This window comes from Talpa europaea (genome assembly GCF_964194135.1).
Source record: "Talpa europaea genome assembly, chromosome: 13".
In the NCBI taxonomy this organism is placed as follows: Eukaryota; Metazoa; Chordata; class Mammalia; order Eulipotyphla; family Talpidae; genus Talpa; species Talpa europaea.
In genome coordinates this window covers 71,243,531-71,267,874 of record NC_140080.1, presented here as the reverse complement: position 1 = coordinate 71,267,874, position 24,344 = coordinate 71,243,531, and the positions used below count along the sequence as shown (strand labels likewise).

The 24,344-nt window shown below is 42.7% G+C and overlaps 1 protein-coding gene across 6 annotated transcripts in view; it reads right to left on the bottom strand.

Moving 5' to 3' along the window:
* FHOD3 (formin homology 2 domain containing 3) overlaps positions 1–24,344 on the bottom strand; it is a gene marked incomplete at both ends in the record, with an annotated part of 417,341 nt that overhangs the window by 274,960 nt on the left and 118,037 nt on the right. The gene's annotated exons all lie outside the window — the stretch shown is intronic.

Sequence of the window (24,344 nt, the reverse complement as noted above, 5' to 3'; positions counted from 1 at the left end):
TGCGAGCCAGACTGTCTAGCAGTGACAGTGAAGCATAATCTTTTGCTCTAAGGACTGCTCTAATTTTATGCTTTAGAATTAAAGTCAGATTCTGTCACACTGAGAAAGCAAAAACATACCTATGCATGGAGAAGATGGTAAGGAAAAATCTAATAATGTAATTTAGAAGAACTTAAATAAGAAAAGAAAACGCTACTAACCTTATGACAAGTACTACTTAATACAAACACACTGAGCCCAGACACAGCCTCACACTCATTCCTAACACAGCATCTTAGAACCCAGCCAGCAGCAATTAATAAGTGTTGCTCCTAGAAATAAAACAGACCTGAAACCCTTTGTTCAAAGCAGTATGTGTATGAGCGTTCTCTGACAGATTCTTAATGAACCAAGTATTAGGACATCAGTCAGCTTTCTCCATAATATCCCTGGATGACAATGTCTGGGATGGGGCAATGGACAATTCAGACCTTTCAAAGGTTGGAAGGCAGTGCCACACTTCCTGTGGCACTCTTGGCTCACACCCCAGTGCTCTGCAGAGGCAAATCCAGGCCATAATCTCACCCCTAATCAGCCTAGGCCTCTGGTAGCCTAGCAGATACCAGATAAGTTTGGTTCTCCAGTTAGAAAAGGTAGCAGCAAACATAGTTGTGTATATTCCTCTACAATTCTGAGATGCACGTCTGTTTATTTTTGACCTAAAATTGTCACACTACTTTTATTTAAGTTTCTATTTTATTTTCAAAGTCTTAAACACTGCAATGGTAGTTGACATATACACGTGTGTATGAGTAACAAAGAGACAGACCCTGGGTGTGCCAGGGCCTATGATACAGAATAAAGAGGAGGGAAGGGAAGACAAAGGAGACACAAAGAGGAGGCCTGAAAGTTCGGTCCTTTTTCTTGCTTCCACCAAAGTCAAACCACCACCACCTACTCCTTTGGGGCCTCCCTTCCCCACTCAGTGCCTCGTCCTGGAGTTTCCTTGTCACCAGGGACCCATTTGGGTCTCATGCCCTGATTCTGGCTCTGGCACTCTTTCTCCGCTTGCATTCAGATCCTTTCCACTTCTGCCAGTTATCATACTGGCAGTCCCCAAAGGAAAAGTGCAATATTAACTTGTGAGCTGATGGAATTTTTATCTCCCTAACCCAAGTTTCTCTGGCTGGACCTGACTCTGCAGGAGCCAATTCATCCCTGGTCTGAGGCTCCAGGTGCTGGGGCCCAGGCTGCACCGTAGCAGCACCCAGTCCAGCTAAGCCCCAGAAATACTCAGAGGTAAGGCTCCCTGCACATTTCCAACAGGAGTGAGTGTGCTACCTCCATTCACAGCCTTTCCTGGAAGAATTTTAAGAGGAGCAAAATGCCCTTAGGAACCATTAGAACGTTATTAATGAAAGGAATGTTTATTGCTCTGTAACCGAATTGTCCTTTACTAATCCTTTCCCCAGATATCTTTTATCAGAGAGGCACGCAGTTCATTTCTTTGACACGTCAATATTGACACAATCATCTGAAAACTCAAGTACAGTGGCATGTTTCCCAAGAGAATTATCAACCTGGTCACAGATATGGCCCAATTTGAATGCCAGCTATTGCAAACAGAAGGCTCTTCTGATTAAATAAAATTACGGATGCTTTCTCCTACTTAATCTCACTGCAAACAAGACCTGCTCTATCATTAAGTGAGAAGGTTTCCTGCAATATTACAGCTTTCTGTTTAGGTTAAGAACCCATTTTCTGAAGAATTTTATGGCTGATTATTTTATCAGTAAACAGGGAGTGAAACGGAGGTGGGGAGAGGAGATACTGTTTTAAAGACAATAATTGTATTGTTTTTCATATGAAGCACTTTCAAAAAGTTACTGAATTTCAATTTTCCCAACTTCAAAGTGTTGTAAACCTAAAAACACTGGAAAAGCCCTGAGACTATCTTTTCAGCAAATAAAGTGGCACTTGGACTAAATACTTATCACTGCCTTCAAAGCTATCAGACAGGATGCCTCGATGTTTAATTCTGACTATAGAGATAATGGAAATAGAAGACAACCACTTAACTCATTTGGACTTTACTGAAACTGCTTAATTATAAAGATAAAAATTAGAGCATATCTGGAGATAAAAATTCCAGTTAGCAAAGCTGGCCTTCTGTTTTAAAAATCCAGAAACTAAGCAAATCTGAGTTATACTGGGTTGGTATGCAACAAGATAGATTACTTTTTTTGCTGTCTTTATGCTACTAAGAAGGATGGTCAGTAAAATAAAGTAATTATATATAATAAATTCTTCTCACTCATCTAATACATCAAAGATCAGAGAACTGAAAGAAGGCAGCTAGAGGGAAATTTACTTGCTTATACCCAAAGTCCTAACCAGAGCCAAGAGAATGTCCATCTCCTTTGTCGTAGTATTCACCAGAGAGCATTTCCATTGGGTACAGGGCCCAGGGTATAAAAACAGCTAAGGCAGCAGCTGTTTACTGAAAAAATATATATATATTTGTGTGTGTGTATGTATGTGTGCATATATATACAAATGCGTATGTGTATATATGTATGCCTATATAGATGTATATATAAAACAACTTTGATGCAAATAGCTTTATATAAATTCATCTAAAAATCACCAAAAATTACTTTAAGTTTTGTATATTTTCTACAGTAGATCCTAAACTCTTTATCTGTAAGGGATCATTAAGATCTTCTAGTGCAACTTGATTTTATTGAAAAGCTCAAGCTTAGATGGGATTGCTCCAGATCCCAGTACTGAAGGACAGGTCCTGGACAGGGCGAGGCCTTCCAGCTCCCAGTGTGTACTCTTCCCACTACATCGCCCTTTCCTCCCTGGAATCCTGCTGCTTCTCACACAATGGACAGGCAGAATCCCAATGCTACAGGGCAGAATCCCAATGCTACAGGGCGTACTACCCACATTCCAAGAACTTAATGGGAAGTTAGTTACTTAAAATTAAAAAGAAACTTCCCTATGTTGCCTGTGCTGGATGAGCTCCCAGGTTGGCCCACAAAAGCGAACTTAGAAACTCGGAGAAGCAGGTGTGGATAACCCTTGAGCCTTCTGAGTTTCCTCAAGTCCTCAAATTCCTCTAATGGAGGCTCCAAGGCTGGACAAGAGTTGACCGCCCAGCCAAGTCACTGTCAAATCATGAAGGCAAAATGGGTAAATACAGAGACTGCAATAAGACCAGCCTGAGTTCAAATTCAGGTTTATACAACCTCAGCAGAGTTTTCAACTTCATTCTCTCAGCAAGAACCTACATGGAGGGCCTCCCCAGTGGCACAGCGGTTGAGCGCTGGGTTGCTAAGCTGCCCACAGCCTCTGCAGTGCCGGTTCGACCCCCAGCTGCTCCCCGGCCACCGGAGAAGGGTCCCACATGGCGCGCAGACCTCTTCTGCCGCCCGCTGCTCCCCTCAGCAGTGTACTTGGGTCCTTCTGCCTGCTCTGCATCCCGCTCTGGCTCTGGTGGATTCTCTCACCCTCCCACGCTTCTGACTGTACCCAGTGCTTATATAAATAAATAAATCCTTGAAAAAAAAAAAAAAAGGACACAAGGATGCTTTAAAAAAAAAAAAAAAGAACCTACATGGAAAAGTGGGGAATGGATGGAGGAAATCCTTTTACTCTTCATGAGAGCTTACTGCATCGATGTTAGAAACAGAACACCCTTTCTCCCTCGGGCAACACACAAGGATGCTGTCCCACAGAAGAAGGAGAGAAACCCCGCAGAGGAGCACTTGAGGGTGGCAATGGAAATGTGTTTAAAAAGAGTATAAAACTGTTCTGTTCTTTTTTTAAAAAAAAGATTTATTTATTTATTAATTTATACAAGCACTGGGTACAGTCAGAAGTGCAGGAGGGTGAGAGAATTCACCAGAGCCAGAGCAGGGAGCAGAGCAGGCGGAAGGACTGACAAACACCGCTGAGGGGAGCAGCGGGCTGCAGGAGAGGTCTGCGCGCCATGTGGGACCCTCCTCTGGTGGCCGGGGAGCAGTCAGGGATCGAACCGGCGCTGCAGAGGCGGCGGGCAGCTTCGCAACCCAGCGCTCAACTGCTGTGCCACCGGGGAGGCCCTGTTCTGTTCTCTTTCATTTCACTCCTTACAGAAGTATACAGGAGTATGGAGGTGAAAGGCAACCAAAAGCACCCCACTATCACCTTTCTTACCTCCACTGCTCAATTTAATTGCTAAGCCTCTGTGTCAACCTTCTTATGTCACCAACCAAAAGACCTTCTTGTGATTCTAAGTTTTCTTCGAACCTCCAAGTACCTCCAGAGGGAGTTTCCTTGGTTGATCATTCACACCATACAAACAATGCTTTAATCCAGTATAACAGGAAAATAACCCTTTTGATGGAGGTATGTGGGAAGAGGTGAAATATGGGGGTTGAAGCAGCTACCCATGCCTCTAGTTCCTCCCTTTTTCTCCCTCTTTTTATGGATTCTCAAGAGCTCTACTTCTTCAGGATTCCAGAACTTACACCTCAGGGTTTTTGTTGTCATCCAAATGTTAAGAATGGGTAAACTATTAATGAAATAAGTAGCACATAGATTGTAAGGCTATAAATTGTCTCCTTAGATCTTTGCCTACTCTACAGCATATGATTAAGCAGAAACAAAATTCTGCCTATTACTATTTTCAGACTGTGACACTGTGAGCTAAATTAACTGTACCAAGCCCTGGGGGATCTCTCTGAGTGCTCAAGAGTAGGTAGTGACTCAGGGAAAAATACCACCAGAACAGATATCACTCTCCACCTGGTACAACAGCAGTATTATCTTCTTCCCTCTCATCCTAGCAAGCAAGACAAACTGTGATGTTAACTTCAGCCCCACCAATGAGAGCAAATCACAAAAACTGCTCCTTGTTTTCCTTTTCAAGACTCTGCCCTTTTTCTGCATGATCCTGACACCCTTCCTATGTGAATTTAAACCAAATTTTTACAAAAACCAGCTGTGTCATACAGAAGCTGTGTCTACTCCAGAGCGTTCTACCACATCAGAAGACGTGTCTACTCCAGAGCGTTCTACCACATCTGAAGACACTCTTTCCCATGTACAATCCACCAATGCTGATGGCTGCAACTTCCACAGGAGGTCTGCATGATGACCCACCATAGGAGGGTCCTGACCCAGCTGAGTGACTCACACAGCTGTGCCTCTGCCTGGTTTTGCGTTCATGGAAAAAAAAAAAAAAAAAGCAAGTCCAGCATCAAACTAATCCTCAATGGCTTTTTAAATCCATACTGAAATCTCAAACAGGAATCAACACACAACCAAACACCCTCCAGGCTTTCTTCACCTCTCTCACCCAAGTCATATGCCTCTTGGCAGCTGTTCCCTTTAAACCTTTTCTCCCAAAAATGTCTGACCCCTCCCTTCTCACTTCCCACTTCCCTGCCTGTTAGAACTCACCATAGCTCGCTCCATCTCGCCTTCCTCATATCTTTCCAATTCTTCTCTTCGTTAATCGACCCCTCATCCCCAACACTACCCCCCAGTGTGGTGGTAACAAGAAAACATCAATCCTCCTTAAAAGAGATAGCCTGTTCCAGAAAGAAAAAGAGAAATACCAGATGGTCTCATTCATAGCAGGAATTTAGAAAACCTAAATAAGGGACCAGGAAAAAGAGTAATTGTAATAAAGCAAAAATAAAAACCAACAAGCAACTATAAACCAGAGACACACTATGGGGGGGGGGGATTAGGGTCAAAATAAAGGGGGTGGGAATTGTATGGGGAATATAACCAAAATGAAAATGCATATACATTGTGCAAAAATGAAAAATGATGTAAAAAATTTATAAAATTAAATTTAATTTAAAAGACCTTGTTAAAGGAGAATACTCTCAACCAGCATCTTCCCTCTCAGACTCATTCATCAGCGCTAAATGGAGCTGGGACAAGTCACCTCACAGAAGGGAGGAGGTATCTGCAGTTTTGTGACCTGCTTCACATGAATGGGCAAGAGCTACGGTCAGTCCTGGCTTGAGTAGCCCAGAGAGCCCAACACAGGAAGGCAGTAGAAATGGTCCCTCTCTGATACTATCACTGCCACTGTCACCCTTGGGGGACCCAAAGTTTAAAAACCCTCCCCTACCCATCTGAGCAGACCCCAGGGAACACTGAGAATCTCAATGAGTCAATTGAACACTATAGGCTGGAGGATTCCTGCAGCCCTGCCCACCTATTCTATCCTTACCTAGAGCACATTTGTTTCCCACCAGAAATGATGGTCTCTTTTCAGGTTATCTTATATGTTAAGTCAACTGCCTTTTCTTGCTCTTTCTCTTAAGGAAAAGCATCAGCATGTCCAGCCCCCACCCCGCCCCGGCCTTGAGCTGGTGTAAGCTGATAAAATCTACAGTCTGAACCCCAGTTCTCTGGGTAACCTTTTCACATGTGCTAGAAAACTTCTCTTCCCATCCCCGTCAGAATTTCATTCATCACAGAACAAAGATGGAGCAAAGATGGAAAATCATGCATAGCTAAAGGATTTGTTTGAGACCCACAGTTAATTATAACTGCACCAGGGGCCCAGGAGCCGGGCTCACCTGTCACCGTTCACTGCTCAGGACAAAAGGAGTTCAAGAGGAACCGCAACCCCATTAACTCCACAGGGGGCCTGGAAAACATTGGAAAAGTACAAGCCCCTGGGGCTGCCAGTGCACACTCAGGGTGCACGTGACCTTGGCAACACTTCAGGCAGACCCTGTGCAGTAGGGTGCAGCACCCAGGAGACACTCCTGTCTGGCAGGCAGCTCCAGCCTTTATCATGCCAGTCAGAGAGAGCCTAGAGGGGAGAGCAGCACCCAACTGCAGGAGGAGGGGATGAGTCTGCCTGCTGCTAGGCCACTGGCTGAAGTCCAGTATGCTTTGACCTTGTCCCCAGTGGTAACTGCAGCCAGAATCAGAGTGTGCATGGTCAACAGCGTGTTCGGGCAAGGCTGGAGGGTGTGCTCCAACGACACACCTCAGAGCCTGAGGGAGGCATAGCGGTTTATATTTTCATCTGTTTTGTTTTGTTTTTTTTTTTAACTTTTGGCTCAGGGCCTCCCTGGTGGTGCAGGACGTAAAGTCTCAGCACCACCAAATTATTGCCAGCCACTATAGCCTGAGTGCAATCCCTGACCAGGAAACTAACCCACATGGCACATCAGACCTCTCCAGTCTCACCCACTGCTCCCCTCAGCAGTGTATTTCAGTAGATCCACCTCTTTTGCTCCCCACTCTGGCTCTGGTGAATCTTCTCACACCCCACCCAGTTCTGGTCTACACCCAGTTCTTACATGCATAAATAAAAATAAATCTTTAAAAAAAAATTTAGCTATTTCCCCATGTTAAATACATTAAATACATAGGTAACTGTGGTCCCTTGATGACTTAAAGAATGAGGCTTAACAAATATTGACAGCACCTGTTCAAATGGAAAACAAATCCTCAATACAACTGAAGGTTTTCATGAGAAAATTGTGATATATTATCATTCTACTGACATGATCAAAACAAAAAGGAGAAGGTCTCCTGGGAAATACAACAAATGTTTCCTTCTTATTCCTCCTACCCTAGCCCAAGATACTTCCCTTTTTAGGTAAAGCTTCCAAATTTTTGTTCACAAATCCAAACATTCTTGACAATAGACTCTACCAGGGGTCAAGACTAATAAGGCTAGATAGATGTAAACTAGCACCTTGGGTGGGCTCCATAGCAGAAGCAGAGAGAGGATTGCTGCAGGAGCTCTGCAAGTGGAAGGTTCTGGAAAAGTTACCGTAAGTTATAAACTGGGAAATCAAGAAGAAACAGAAATGACTTCCCACTAACCATGACAGAGTGAACGCAGGCAGTCCGGTTTCAGAAATATTCCCAACACCCCTGGGCAGCTGTCACTTCCTCTGCAGTTCTTTGTTCTTGTGAGTTTACTACACCTCTATTCCATAAGGCATGAACCTAAGTGGGTGGGTTGAAGAGTAAACAAAAGTAAATGGAGACTAGAGAAAGCTGAACCCTACGTGGTGCACAGGTAAAATCAGCAAGAAGCAGGTCAGTTCACGAGGCAGATAGCTGGGAGCAGCGAGAGCTGAAAACCAAAGTCCGCTTGGAAGCTTGAGGAAGAGCAGTTTGCAGCTGGCCTATCCTCTCCCAAGCCCCAATCACAAGAGCCCCCAAAGAGTGGGGATGTAAGGGGGGTGACAGAGGTTAGAGGGACAGTTCTAGCAAAAAAAAAAAAAGTTTCCAGGACAAAAATTGCACTGGTGGAATTTCTGGTATATCCAAAGAGATTGAGAATTTTTCTTTTAAACTCTGAGTTCAGGGATAAATCCACACAGAACCACAGAAAACGAGGCAAGATGCCCTGCGTCCAGCTCCAGCCCCTTCCCCATCCTCTGATCACAGCTTGTACTCTGGCCCCCATGTCTAGGTTGAGAGCAGTTAATACATGTATGTGACATGTCCCCTCAGGCATAGATGCTCTGGGAAGCAAAAATTGGGTGTCAAGCCTCTCTAAGAGGCCCTGTGTGGAGAACTTGGGGGGCAGGAAGGGTACACACCCACTGCCTAAAGTACAGGGGAGACAGAATTTGATTGGGGTCACAGATGACGTGGAGCATCCAGCTTCTCCTTTCCCACTGGCTGTTTGTTCTCAGAACTGACCCTCAGACCTTTTCCCCTTTTCTTACCTGATCCACCCTACAGTGGCAGGAATCAAAACCACCCTGTGAATTAAAGCCTTTGCCTAGAATGAAAGGTATTCTGTACCCAGAGGTGCATTAAGCTTCTATCTTGATGCCATGTTTTCATGGCATCTGACCTGACACAAAAAGCTAAAGAGAAATGAGTATGTTCTCAGGGCAACATTAAGTTAGAATCAAGCCTGACCAAGCACTGGCAAAGAATATAGATTGTATTTTCAATTTATTGAGAACCATCCATACTGTTTCCATAGCAGCTGCACCACTTTTACCCAACGAAGTCATATCTGGGTATTTATCTAAAAGAATTAAAGTCAGAATTTCAAGAGCAATCTGCATCTCCCCATGTTCACTGCAGCATCATTCATAAGAGCCAAGATGTCTGAAGAGTCTAAGTATCCAGTGGCGGATGAGTGGGTAGAGACAATGAGTGGATAAATACATACCACAGCAATGTGGTAGATAAAACAGGTCCAGGACCAGGATCCCTGGGGCTCTCTCACACACTTACCCCCCTACAACTCCCCCGCCAGGTAAGCACAAGCAGACTCTGCTCTGCCCACCTCTACGCACAGTCCTTCCCTATTCACTTGGCACATTTTAATGGAAAAAACTAAAAGCTATGCACACACTCAATACATGGTATAAATAAGACAGCTGACCCTTCAATACTTCTGTCTCGTCAGGGGGACAGATGCTCCGACTGACATTCAGGGCTCGGAGTCCACAGAAGGTGGCAGCAGAGCAAGAATTCAAGTTGAGTTTGTGTATGAAGTCCGAGGGTGAGTAGGGCCCCATTCCTCCCTCCAGCCTTGGACAGGATGCGATAACGTCTCCCACCAGGGCTACTCCATCAATTCTCTCCACTAACGTGCAGGTTCTGACTGACTTGCAAAGCCATTCTGTTCAAAAAGGGCTCAATCTGGGACGTTTGGGTTAAAGTGAGACAAACTTGCCAGTGCAGAGCTATGCCCTGACCTCCCCAGGGAGCAGTCTCCAATCTGATGAGACAGCCATTTGGAAAGGAAAATGCCCACAGAGGCTTGTGCAGCTTAGTAGGAGAGATCAATATGGAGATTTAAGGCTGTTAAAAGCCAGCCTGACAGTTGCTGGCTTCCCATGTTGCTGGTGATTTCAGACTGTTGCTAGTGATGATCCATCATTCTGATAACCCCAGGGGCTGCAGGAAGACCAGGCTCACTGTGTTCTGGAACCCCAAATGCCGGCCTCGGGTGACAACAGCACATTTCCAGGACTAGTCTTCAGACACTTTGTTTATACCACATGGACCAGTCCTGGATTTGCAGTAAAAGTAAGCCTGGACAATTCTAAACCCTCTAACATCTGCAGTCATAGCAGCACTGGAAACCTCACCAGCCCAGAAGCAGGGTATCAGCTCATTAGCAGATGCCCAGAGGAAGACCTCATTGCCCTGGATGCAACAGAGAGCACTGGAAAACCCTGGAATAGGCTCAAGGATTCTTCACTAATTGATTTAGGAGAAAATGCAACTTTGACCTCCACCTGATCCCGAAGACTACAGTCATACTGCCGTAGCTAGCAAATAGAGCCTCAGTGTTAACTAGCTGGCATTACCTGTGATGCCTAGAACGTGCTGAAAGGGGAAAGCCCAGCTGAGGCAGAGGCTCCAACCTTCACAACCATGCCCTTAGCCAGGCCATCAAATACTGAAGTGAAGCAAGGCTTATTTTTACAGAAATTTTAAACACAGCCTCACGATCAGTCAGTGGAAGAATTTAGAGCCCCTCTTCTTCAAATAAATCGAGTAAGACCAAGGAGTGGAGAAGGGAAATAACTTTCACTGTGTACCACTCCATTTGTGATTTATTTACTCCTCAGACCAACCACATCAACCCTGCCAGACACCATGAAATGTGCTTTCCTTACATTTAGTATTTATTATTCTCATTTTTCAGGGAGGATAAATAAAACGCCTACTTAGGAATCACACCACTAAAACTCAAGACAGGGCTCACACCCAGAAGTTCTTAACCCACTTCCAGCCCCCAGAACATAGTCATTCCTTAAAATAAGAGACTGTTTTATTCACTACCATGAGCAACAGCACATATGTCCCCCAGGTAGCATGGAAAATCTTGGATCATCTGAATCCAAACTTCACCTCCATACTCATCACACTGGATCGTTCCTCTGGTAGACAGGAGGGCAATGGGCCGAGTTGCCTACCCTCCAAGAGAACCACTCATGTCCACTCTGGATGTCATCACAGCTGTCACCTTTGGCAGAGGGGAGTCACCATTTGCTAAACCTGCCCTATTTAAACTATCCCTCCACAAAGCTTGGAAGGGAATTTGGCAACTCTGAAACTAGAGGGGCACTTTTGACTTATCTTTACCTCCAGGAATTTATCCTAACACACCTCCAACCAACATCAAATACACATGTAGGAGGCTATTCACTGCAGCACTGTTTGCAATTGCAACATATTGAAAACAACCTACATGCCTATACTTAAGAGAACTATTGAATAAATGACGGTACATTCACACAATGGAATTTGATGCAGTGGTGAAGAATGAGGAAGATCTCTATGAAGTGATTTCCAGGATTTCATGTTAAGTGCAAAAGACTAGAATATTCTCCCTTGCATATAAGAAAGAGTTAAGACAATAATCAGACGTTTGCTCATCTACAGACTAAGAAATACAGAATGATAAACAAGAAAACTAAGAAGACTGATATTCTACAGGGTGTGGGTGGGAAGATGGCAGAACAATGGGAAGAATGGGAACATGAGGGCCTCCCCTGGTGATGCAGCGGTTGAGCGCTGGGCTGAGAAGCTGTCCACAGCCTCTGCAGTGCCATTTCGATCCCAGCCTGCCAGGGAGGGTCCCACATGGTGCGGCAGACCTCTCCTGTCGTGCCTGCTTCTCCCCTCAGCAGTGTACTTCGGTCCTTCTGCCTGCTCTGCTCCCCGCTCTGGCTCTGGTGAATTCTCTCACCTTCCCGCGCTTCTGACTATACCCAGTGCTTGTATAAATAAATTTAAAAAAAAAAAAAAACTACTTTAAAAAAAGAATGGGAACTGAGAGTAAGATGGAGAAGTAACACTCCTGAGGATGTCTTTGTGTGTAATTTTGATTTTTAAAACCATAAAAAATAAACAAAATCAACCAGAATGTGTGAAGAAACCAAAAAGTAGCAAATGAATCTACTTGTGTTATGAGTGAATTCTATAACCACGCTGAAGAGGGGAGAGTAGGAAAAGAACTTTACCAACCTTAGAAAAGTGTGTCTTGACTAGATACTGTAAGGCTAATGATAAGTACTGCAAAATAAATAACCCTTCCTCTCTAGTTAGCAAGTTTACACACACAAATACACACATGCGCACGCGCATAGATTAACAATTCAGAAACTGTTTTAGACTTTATTCCATATTCCAAGCCTGAGTGCAAGTAAACAAGTCATCATGTGACTACCAGGAGTCCGGTTTCTCTTTGATGAAGAAAGAAGTTATAAATAAGAACAGGGTAAAACCAAATAAGCACTATGTGGGACAGATCAGGTCATGTCAGTACCAACTCAGTTTTTGAGTTGGGTATGTACCCAAGCATTTGTATTTACCTATATTTCCTAGCCCTGTGCTCTGAGATGTGTAAAATTAATGACATCCCATTATCAGTGAGCACATCTAGCCTCTAAGATCCTGGTTTCTAAACACCATCCTCCACTAAAAGAAACAGAGCTCCTCTGAGAAACTGTTGCTTCCACTACTAGGCAGGCAAGTGAAGAGCATACATGCAATGTCTTGAGATGTCAAAAATCAAAATTCAGAAAAAATTGACGATAAAATATCTAAAATTCGCCAAAGTGAAATAGAAAAGATCTCTCAGTGGTCTAACCTGGAACAATTTGAGCAAGAAAATAAATGATTTTTATAATCCACGTAATTACCAAAAAATCTGTGAGTCCATACAGATATTAAGTAAATAATGAACACATAGAAAAGGGATATTATTCCTAAAAGTAGAATTTTAATTCATAAATGCATATTGAGTGACAGAAATGAAAACTTGTTTTGCAAATATCGTAGCAAACGATTGCTGCAGGAAAGAAAAGAATTAAGGGATGAGAAAGTATGACGAGAAGCGGGCTATTTACATAATCTCAAAGTACCTCCTGGCAACATGTTTTAGTAATTACAAAAGGGAGAACAGTAACTTGTTTAGTGGGGAAAGCTGGCAGGGCCCACCTTACCCAGGTGACCACAGTTAACAGCAGCAATATAAATCCTCATCTGATAAAGAAAGACATTTTTCTGGTATTTGCCAAAAATGTGTACTTTGAATTCACTCATTAGGAGACAGCAAACCAACCTACTTAAGGGATTTTTTTTTTTAAAAGATTGATTTATACAAGTGCTGGGTACAGTCAGTAGTGCGGGAGGGTGAGAGAATTCACCAGAGCCAGAGCGGGGAGCAGAGCAGGCAGACTGACGAGGTACACTGCTGAGGGGAGCAGCGGGAGGCAGGAGAGGTGCGCACACCATGTAGGATCCTTGCCTGGTGGCTGGGGTTCGAACCGACGCTGTGGAGGCTGTGGGCAGCTTCGCAGCCCAGCGCTTAACCGCTGCGCCACCAGCGGAGGCCCTCCTTAAGGAATATTCTACAAATTAACTGGCCAGTGCTCTTCAAAACTGGGAAGGTCACAAAAGAAACAATGAGGAATGGCCACCAGCTGGGAGAGACAAGCGAAATGAACAAATCACATGAAATGAAAAATGTGACCTTGGATTGGATGGATTGGATGAATTGGACTCTGGAATGGAAAAAAAAGGCATCAGTAGCACAAATGACAATATTTGAATAAAGTATATAGAACAGTTAGTTGCACAGCGGCAATAATTTCCTGGGTTTGATGCTTATATTGTGGTTTGTAAAATGTTAACATTTAGGTGAGCTGCATAAAGGGCATACAGAGAGTCTATGTACTGTTTTTTATAATGGTAGGGGAGGAGGGTGTGTGTGATGTAATCATTTCAAAATGTAATGTTAAAATATAAAAATAAGTTTAAAAAAATAAAAATTTGTATATCATATAGTCATCAAGGGCTAATATCCAAGATCTACAAAGAGCTCATACAATTCAAACAAAAAGCCCAGTCAAAAAATGGGCAGGGCCTGCCTGGAGGTACAGGGTTAAAGTCTCAACACTATCAAGCTATTGCCAGCCACTGTGGCCTGAGTTCGATGCTGGCCAGGGAGCTACCCACATGGTGCAGCAGACCTCTCCTGTCTCGGTAGCTGCTCCCCTCAGCTGTGTATTTCAGTAGATCTGCCTGTTCTGTTCTCGACTCTGTGACTTATTCTGGTGAATCCTCTCACTGCTCCCAGCCCCCCATGCCACACCTCTGGCCTACACCCCATTTCTTATATGCATAAATAAATAATAATTTTAAAAATGGGCAGAAGAGTTAAATAGACATTTCTTCAAAGAAGACATATAGATAGGTACCTTCTATATGTTCATGTTCAACATCACTTACCAGGGAAATGAAAATAAAAACCCCAATGAGATACCAACTCACTCTAGTGAGAATGGCCCATATTAAAGGAAAACAAAAAAACAATAAATGTTGTCAAGGGTGTGGAGGAAAAGAAATTGTCATATACTGTTGGTGGGAATGTAGACTGATTTAGCTGCTATGGAGAAAGTACAGAAGTTTCTCAAAATATTAAAAATTGATATGATCATATGGCCCAGCAATTCCACTCCTAAGTATCTATCATTCAAAGAATGCAAAAACATTAGTTTTAAAGGACATATACATGCCTATTTTTGTTGCAGTACTATTTATAATACCCAACTTATGGAAACAATCTCAGTGCCTGGGAATAGATAAGTGGATTCAAGAGTTATGGTATATATACACGATGGAATAGTACTCAGATATAAAAAAATGAACTCTTGCCATTTGTACAACATGGATGGAAATGGAAGGGATTATACCTAGTGAAATAAGGGAGAGATAAACACCAGATGTTTTCACTCATACATAGAATACAGGGGAAAAAAACAAAGGAACTTATGAAACTAAAAAAAACCCTAGAATTACGACTGCAGAATTGAGGCTACTAGTGGAGGAAGACAGAGTGGGGGTGAAAGGGCCCAATGGCCCATGGTAGAAGACCCTCAATGTTTTGGTAGTAGGTGTGGTGTCATGACATACATCTGGAGAGATGTGACTCTACCCCCTTAAATCATATACAGTGTTATAAACCAATGTTATCTCAGTGAAAATGAAAACAAAATGTTCCCACCAAATTCTCAAATCCTGGAAAGCTGCCTGCATTTTTCCTGTGCAACTACTTAGAGAAAAAAAGAAACCAAATGAAAATAAGCACATATATTAAGTAAATGCCAACATAACAAAATCATCTGATAAAGATTTGAGTAAAGAAAATCTTTTTTTAAGATTTATTTATTTATTTATACAAGCAATGGCTATAGTCAGAAGCGCAGGAGGGTGAGAGAATTCACCAGCGGGGAGCAGAGCAGGCAAACTGACGAAGTACACTGCTGAGGGGAGCAGTGGGCAGCAGGAGAGGTGCGCGCGCCATATGGAACCCTCGCCCGGCAGCTGGGAATCGAACCACGCTGCAGAGACTGTGGGGAGATTTGCAACCCAGCACTTAACCGCTGCGCCACTAGGGAGGCCCAGAAAATCCATTTTTAAAGAGATGAAAAATAAACACCCCTCGTTTTGCTCTTACATAGAATATTTTCTATTTTTTATGTATGATAAACATTATCATGAATACACCATGAGAGGAAAAGCAGAAAGCTGCTGGCCTCCAGCTCAAAGAACACTGCACACTTAAAAGAATGTTTGAACCACAGTCTTGCAAAACCATTATGTGAAAAAGACCCAGTGGGAAGGGGGATGTGGGTGAACGGGAGTGGAAGGGGGTGTTCCAAGAACATATGGAATGTCCAGCATCTGGAAGCTACTGAGGACTCCAGTCGCTGGCAATGACATTTCTAAATTGTGAAAAATAATGACACTCTCACACCATGACTCATAGAGGAAACACTGTGTAATCAGTCATTTATTATTCTATTCCTCAGCTTTATTCCCTGACTTTCAAGAACTGAAGTTAAAAAAAAAAATCCAACTTAGCATAATTTTACTTGGCCTTTCTCGTTTGGGGTCCAGGGGAGCCTTTTCTCATGTAACGTGTCACTGTAACTTGACCCAGGTCCCTTCTGAGTCTACCACACAAACCCAATGAGTCCACAATTCTATGAATAGGTACACTGTGTTCTACAGGGCAGGCACTGCACCTAAAATGTGACAGAGATGGCCCTTGATGGTGACATCTATAATTAAAACACATAAAGGCAATTGCACGGCACAGCTGCTGGAATGATACTTCCCCTGGAACATGTGGTTTCCCAATGGTTTCCCAATGCGCTGTCCCTACAAAGACCTTAGATATGGAAATAAAGGAGCCCACCAGCAAACACAAAGCTCAGAGCAAAGCTGCAAGGGCTCTGCCCACTCCAGCTGCTAGGAGAGAGATGCCCAGCCTGCAGCAGGCTTGTCAGGATGTATGTTGAACCCTTATGGATGCAATGCCAGTCTCCCTGTCCCCAGGGGAGCCTCCTTTAGATCCCTGGCTTGCTCTTTGGCTGCTATGTCCCCAAAGAACCCTGGACTCCATGTTTGCTGGCACTTCAGACAACAAAGCAGAATTAGCGGTCTCCTTCCCTCTCTCCATGCAAGCAGGGTCCACACCCACCCTCTCTACCTCTCCAGGGTTCTGACACAAATGGAGGGGAGGGTAGAGTCTGGGGGAGGCACATGTGACCATGCATGTAGCACAGGATGGAGAATGTATCTGCTCTTCTCATCAACTTCGCTGACCTCCTGCAAGCCAGACAGGCTTGCAGGTGCTGAGAACACTGCAATGACAAATACAGAGAGATGTCCTCCTGAAATTGAGACTCAGCTGGGAGAGGCTGATTTTAAACACATAACCATGCAAACCATTATGTAATTATTATTGGAAAAAAAAAACATTGCTCAAAAAAAAAAGTGTGTGCTATAATGGCAATCATATTACAATAGGTAAAAGGATCAAAATGACACTGCACATCTTAAATTTATACAAGGTAACAGGTCAAATTTAGCCAAGTATTTTTTTAATTCTATTCAAAAATAAATAAGAACACAGTGTGCTTATAATTCAGACCAAAACAAGCAAACAAACAAAATAACCAAAACAGGGCTATAAGATCATATAACTAGATAATCTGGCCATATGGCCTATGTAGCCAATATAATAATGGGAAGGGAAGTCGAAATAATCTCAGCAGAGTCATAACCCCACTGCTTTAAAAAAAAAACAAACCTGGAGATGAGCCAAGTGTCCAGTCCCAGAGGAATGGCTACATGTGGCCTTATCCTGGCAACCTGGGGGAATGTAACTACTGAGCCATTTAAAAATGACAAGTATGTGAACAATGCTGATAAGTGGGAAGATATTGATAGGGTTTATTGGGTGTTGGATTTTTGTTCCACCATAAAGGTGCTTAGGTTCATTAACAAAACTTCAGTGCTCAGCCTCAGTCGCTCCTACCTCAAGACAATCTTTATACTCCTGGAATTAGCAGTCTTGGTGATCAGTGGCAGAATATGAGCACCATCGGGGCTCACAAATCATCCAGAGGATTCTGTCCATTTTGCAGATGCAGGTTCAGTCTGTAGGCCAGAGGACCCACTGAAACAGTCACTCACCCCCTTTCCATCCCATGTGAGGCTCTTCCAAGGAAGAGCAAAGGAAGTTGGACACCAGGAGGGTAACCACATCCTCTGTCAGGAAGAGAAGGCTGTTCTGGGGTAGATGTGGAAAGGCTTCCTGGAATGCCCTATCACCTGCCCTGCTACTGAGGATACCAGCTGGGTTGGCCTGCAGTACAGGTGGCTGGCTGGCTGAACTTGGATATCTCCACTATTTTTTAAAAGGTTAGTGGATTAATCCGTAGCTCTTCAAAGTGTGGCCCTTGGACCGGCAGCATCATCACAACTTGGGATCTTTCAGAAGCAAAGAAAACTAGTCCTACCCAGATTTCCTAAACCATAATCTGCATTTTGAGATAAGCCCCAAAGGATCCCAAGCACATTGTTAACATCTCAGAAGTGTGACTCAGTACTAGAGTGCTGGAAGATTCATCTTTTCATTCCCCACTGTCTCCTCTGCTAACTTCTGGGGTGACCCAAAGATCTAACAGGGTGCCTACAGAAACCTCTTGAAGAGGGAACCAGGTAAGCAAATGATGCAGATTTCCTGCAGACCCCGGGAAAGGAAACCCATGCTGAGAAACTTAACATCTTTTGGTAAAGAAGCCAGAAGGTCCTTGGTTGGGGGTGGATCTATGAAAATCTTTAAGAAAATGGTACTTAACTACAATGAAAGAGCACCCTTAATAGAAATTGCCCAAAAACCTCCCAGTGGCTCAATGAGCACAGTGCTATGAAGCTGTCCAGTCTCTGCAGCGCCGATTCGATTCCTAGCCTGCCGGGGAGAAATCCACATGGCTTGGCAGACCTCTCCCGCTTCGCCCACTGCTCCCCTCAGCAGTATCTTCCATCCGTCTGGCTGTTCTGTTCCCCGCTGTCTCTGATGAATCCTCTCACCCTCCCGCACCTCTGGCCTGTACCCCAGTTCTTGTATAAGGGGAGGGGAGGGGAGGGGAGGGGAGGGGAGGGGAGGGGAGGGGAGGGGAGGGGAGGGGAGGGGAGGGGAGGGGAGGGGAGGGGAGGGGAGGGGAGGGGAGGGGAGAGGAGAGGAGAGGAGAGGAGAGGAGAGGAGAGGAGAGGAGAGGAGAGGAGAGGAGAGGAGAGGAGAGGAGAGGAGAGGAGAGGAAAGAGAAGAGAAGAAAATGTCCAAAAGGTCCCTGTTAGTAAATGGGGGTCTGTGTGGTTCATTCCACTCAACATCCTCTGCTGGCTGGCCACTGTCATTTCTCTCATGCCCAGAGTTTCCATGAGATGCTGGTAGATGAACTTTGTTGCAGAGAACTAGAATCTTAAATGGCCTGTGTTAGCATTTGTGCTCAGTATATCAATATCATTTTCAAATTGCACATTTACTGAAATTGCCACATTAGCAAGACTGTGGTCTTCTTTGTTGTTTTTAAATGCTTATTTTTTTCACAATATAGGATTGCCCCCCTCAGGTGCAGTTTCCTCAGCAAAGTGCCCACAGTCTTCCACATATTCCACACTCTTCCCACCACCTCTCTTCTCCCCCTTTTAATCCCCCTTCTGAATATCTTCGATCTATGGTCTTCACACAAGGGTCGGTCATACAGTTTGTCTTTGTCTGATCCTTCACCTCAGACCCCAAGTCACACCCAGGAAGTCTGTGTATTTTTTAAGGTATAATGAAACTTCTCAATTGACTGTCTTTGTTCAATGGGTTGGTTTTCTATGATCATTAGCTAGTTTCTGGAGACATCGTTAGAAATTGATACTTGTGCCATCTTCTTTGTCATAGGTTTCCACAACAAACATTTTGATGCAGTCTTTCCCTATAGATCTATTACTTAATGATGAGGATATGTTATGTCCTGAGAAATGTTTTATTAGGAATTCTGTTACTGTGTGGATGTCATAGATTACACGAGCACAGATGGGCTAACCAACTACACTCCTAGGCTGTATGGGCCCACCATCATGCATGTGGTTATTTAACAATTCATGACTGTATCACACTCCATCCAACTGATAAGGGACTGATCACAAAGATGTACAAAGAACTCACATGGCTCTACAAAAACAAGATAAATATTCCAGTCAAGAAATGGGTAGAAGAACTTAAAAGACATTTCACCAAAGAGGAAATGCAAATGGCCAACAGGCATATGAAAAAATTTTCAACATCCCTTATCATCAGGGAACTGCAAATCAAAACCACACTGAGATACCACCTTACACCAGTAAGAATGGCACATAATGGGAAAAAAAAAAAAAACAAGCAGCAACAAATGTTGGTGAGGATGTGATGAAAAAGGAACTCTCCTACGTTGCTGGTGGGAGTGCAAACTGATCCAAGCACTATGGAAAGCTGTCTGGAGGGTCCTCAGTCTACTAAAAATGACCCAGCCAATTCCACTCTTAGGGATCTACCCAAAGGACACAAAACATTGATTCAAAAGAGCACCTGTACACCTATGTTTATTGCAGCACTATTTACAATAGGTAAAACCTGGAAACAACCCAAATGCCCAAAAATAGATGACTGGATCAAGAAGATGTGGTATATATACACAATGGAATGTTACTCAGCAATCAAAAAAGATAAACTCATGCCATTTGCAGCAACATGGATGGAGCTAGAAGGAATTATGCTCAGTGAAATAAGCCAGAAGGAAAAAGAAAAATATCAGATGGTTTCACTTATAGCAGGAATATAGGGGAACCAAATAAGACATCAGTGTAAAAAAAAAATAACAGTACAAAACACAACAAAGCGAAAACAGACAATTACAAATCAGAGACATCCTGCAGGGGAGGAGGAGGGACAGTGATCAGAGGGAGGGAGGGAGGGAGGAGCACAGGGGACTGAGGTGATGGTGCACGGGTGCCTTGGAGAAGGAAATTCTATAGGGACTACACCTGAGGGGGTGGAAGAAAATATTATTTAAAAATAAAAAATTTAATTAAAAAAATTCATGACTATCATCTCACTATTTTCTTTTCATACTTAATAAATCAAAAAGGAAACCTATACATGCTACTATTGATATATAAAATGAATACTTGCATCTTTCAGCTCTTATCAATTTATATGGACAATTTGTTTAGCCTTCCCAGACAGACCCAAAAAATGACCTTTTGACTCTTATAAAGTAGGGTCTTCCTAATTTTAGATAGCAGGGGAAACCTGTATTTAATGGATGAGACTATTCAACATTATTAAGATATCAGTTCTCCTCAAGTTAATCCACAGATTCACTGCAACCCAGCCAAAATCCCAGTTTTTTTATTAGAAATCAATAATCTGATTTCTAAAATTCATATGGCAATGCAAAGGGCATAGAATAATCAAAGGAACTGTCAGAATTTGAATTTGAAGATTCTCCCTAATTTCACAATGTAATATAAGAGTAACCAAGAAAATATGGTGTTAACTTGAGCATAGACAATAGAACAGGATGCAGGATACACACCTAGAACCATACAGGTGTTGTCAATTGATTTTCAATGCAAGTGCCAATAAAAAACAAAAGGACAATGTTTTGGTTTTTTTTTTACCTTGTTGATTGTACATCTCTTTTTTGTTGTTTTATTTTTATAGTCCCCATACAATTGCAACCCCCTTATTTTGACCCCAACCCCCTCATCCCTGCCCCCCCATAGTGTGTCTCTGGTTCATAGTTGGTTGCTGATTTTGATTTTTTCTTTCTTAAAGTTATTCTTTTTCCTGGTCCCTTATTCAGGTTTTCTGGATTCCTGCTATGAGTGAGACCATCTGGTATTTTTCTTTTTCTTTGTGGCTTATTTCACTGAGCATGATCCCTTCCAGCTCCATCCATGTGGCTGCAAATTGCATGAGTTTACCTTTTTTGAAGGCTGAGTAATATTCCATTGTGTATATGTACCACATCTTCTTGATCCAGTTATCTATGTTTGGGCTTTTGGGTTGTTTCCAAAGCTTAGCTATTGTAAACAGTGCTGCTACAAACATAGGGGTGCAGGTGCTCTTTGGAATTAATGTTTCTGTGTCCTTTGGGTAAATACCTAGGAGTGGAATTGCTGGATCATATGGAAGCTCTATCTTTAGTAAGTTGAGGAATCTCCACACAGCTCTCCATAGTGGTTGGACCAGTTTGCACTCCCACCAGCAGTGCAGGAGAGTTCCTTTTTCTCCACATCCTCGCCAACATTTGTTGTTGCTAGTTTTTTTAATATGTGCCATTCTCACTGGTGTGAGATGGTATCTCATGGTAGTTTTGATTTGCTTTTCCCTGATTGCAAGTGATGTTGAACATTTTTTCATATACCCATTGGCAATTTGTATTTCCTCTTTGGAGAAGTTTCTTTTTAGCTCTTCTGCCCATTTTTTGACTGGATTATTTTCTTTGTTTTTGTTGAGTCTCATCAGTTCTCTGTAGATTTTTGTGGTCAGTCAAAAAGACAATGTTTTCAACAAATGATTCTTGAACAATCGGATGCCCACACCTACCATCAGCCATAAAAATCAACTCAAACTAAATCACAAACCAAACATAAAAACTTAAACTATAAAACTTGTACCCAAAAAGTAGAGCAAAAAAGTCTTTGTAAACTTGGAATATACAAGCATTTCTTAAAATGGATAAAAAATATATAAAACTGGAAGAGAAACTGATAAATTGGATGTCATTAACATTTAAAATCTCTGCTCTTTGAACATTTTAAGAAAATGAAAAAAGCCACAGAGGGAATAGAAATATTCACAGTATGTACACTTGGCAAAGATTAGGTACCCAAAATACATAAAGAACTCATAACTCATTAAGAAGAAAAACTCAATTTTAAAAAATGGGCAAAGACTTTGGACAGATACTTCACAACAATGCTATCTGGGTGACCAACAAGCATGTGAAAAGATGCACAAAACCATCAGAGAAATACAAATTTAATCCAAAATGAAACATGAGTTTCTACCCAGGCAGCCGCAATGGATGGAGGCAGAGATGGCAGATGAGATTTCCAAGGCACAGGCCACTCAGCCTGGTGCAGACATGATGTTAAGGAAGATCATCCACAAGGAAATCCCAGCCAAAATCATACAGGAGGTCGACCAGTGCCTTGCTTTCCATGGTACTTACCCTCAACCACCAACACATTTTCTGGTGATACCCAAAAAACATATCCCAGATTTCTGGCAATACTTCACAAAATCAGCAGTGATCTGTAGATCACACTTTTGAATAGCCTGGTGCTAAATCTCATACCCAGGTTATTCCAGATTCAATAAAATCCCAATATGCTTAAAAATTTAACAAATTTGTTAGCCTCTTCATTTTTGCTAAAGGTACTAGTGAAGCTCATTTCAATACAAAGTGCTCCCACTTTTTCCAAAGTCAGAAAGGTCTGAGATCAATTTAATGCACACACAAACCTCTACCAAGACCTTCCATTATGCCAAGTCCTAGGGGGAGGGTAGTTTCCCAAAAGGAAGCAAGTGCTGCTCCTGGAGAAGGTGGAAGGGGAGTTGGACAGCTAAAAACAGAAGAGAGTCCAAATATTTTCCTATGGAATGCAAAGCAGGAGAACAAGGCTTTGCTAAAGGTACTAGTAAAGCTCATTTCAATACAAGGAGTTTGGTGAAATTCAAATAAAGTACTAATGAGTGAACTTGAAGTTGAAAAGAATTTAAACTCTCTAAGGTAAAATTATTACTTACTAATCCTGTGCAATTCTTTGAGATTTTAATGATAAATGTTTAAGGAAAAATATCAGAAATAATTTTAAGATGGTGTTCAAGATTCCCTTCCCTGCTCCACAAACTCCATATACTCTCCTCCCCTTGAAATGTGTGAGATCTCTGAATATGCTATCACTAGGTTACATTATACAGCAAAGATAAAGATCTTGCAGATGTTATCACACTCCCAAATCATTTCGAGTTTATCAAGCAGGAGATGATCCTGGCCTAATCAGGTGAGCCCTTTCATAAAGAATCTAAAGGTGAGAGACAAGTAGCCACAAGCTTTCCTGTTGACACTGAAGAAACAACTGCCATGTTGAAGAGAGGCCCACATGACAGGGCGGGACAGAAAGCCTATAGAAGCTGAGGGTTCTCAGTCTTCTAAACTCAAGAAACTGAATTTTACCAACAATCAAGAAACCTGAGCCTCAGCTTAGACCAGGGCTTGACTGACACCAGTATCTCAGCCTTGTAAGTCTCTAAGCAGAGGACCCAGGTAAGCAATGTCAGGAACCCTGACCTATGTAAACAGTGGGAAAATGAATGCAATGTTTGAAGTTGCCAGGTGTGTGGTAATTTACTATGCAGGGGGGGGGGGTAAATTAATAAATGGGGAATCCAAAAAGCTTTGTGCATAAGCAAATTTTTTAAAAGGTTCCAGCTCAAGGACATGGAAGTACATGGAGCGATGGTCATGAAAGGAAGCATATTTAACCTGAAAACAGTTATTGAGTAGGCAGAATGGCCCATTGGGGATGGGGAGGCTTCATGGAAATGTAAGAGCACAGTCCTGGGAACAGGCTAGACCTGGCTTTATATTCAGCCTCTAAACCTTTATTGCTTCTATGAGCTGCAGGGAATAACAATTTTCTAGACTGCTCATTGCTTATTTGAAAGAAAGATAGGTTAAAAACCTAAGTCACTTAAGATTCTATGACTACAGGCAACCAAGTAACTGGCTGAAATAAACCACAGAAACATGTATTAATAGGATAAGAGCAACTCAAATGTAAAAGCTAATGGCCAGGTCTTAGAAATAGGCAGCCCTAGGGGGTGGCAGTAACAAATTATGAGCAGACTTTTCAGGAGGCCTCTGCTTTGGGGCTGAATCAACTCCAGTCTCACATCACTCCCCTCAAGACCAGGATTCAAGGGGAAAATGTGCTCCCAC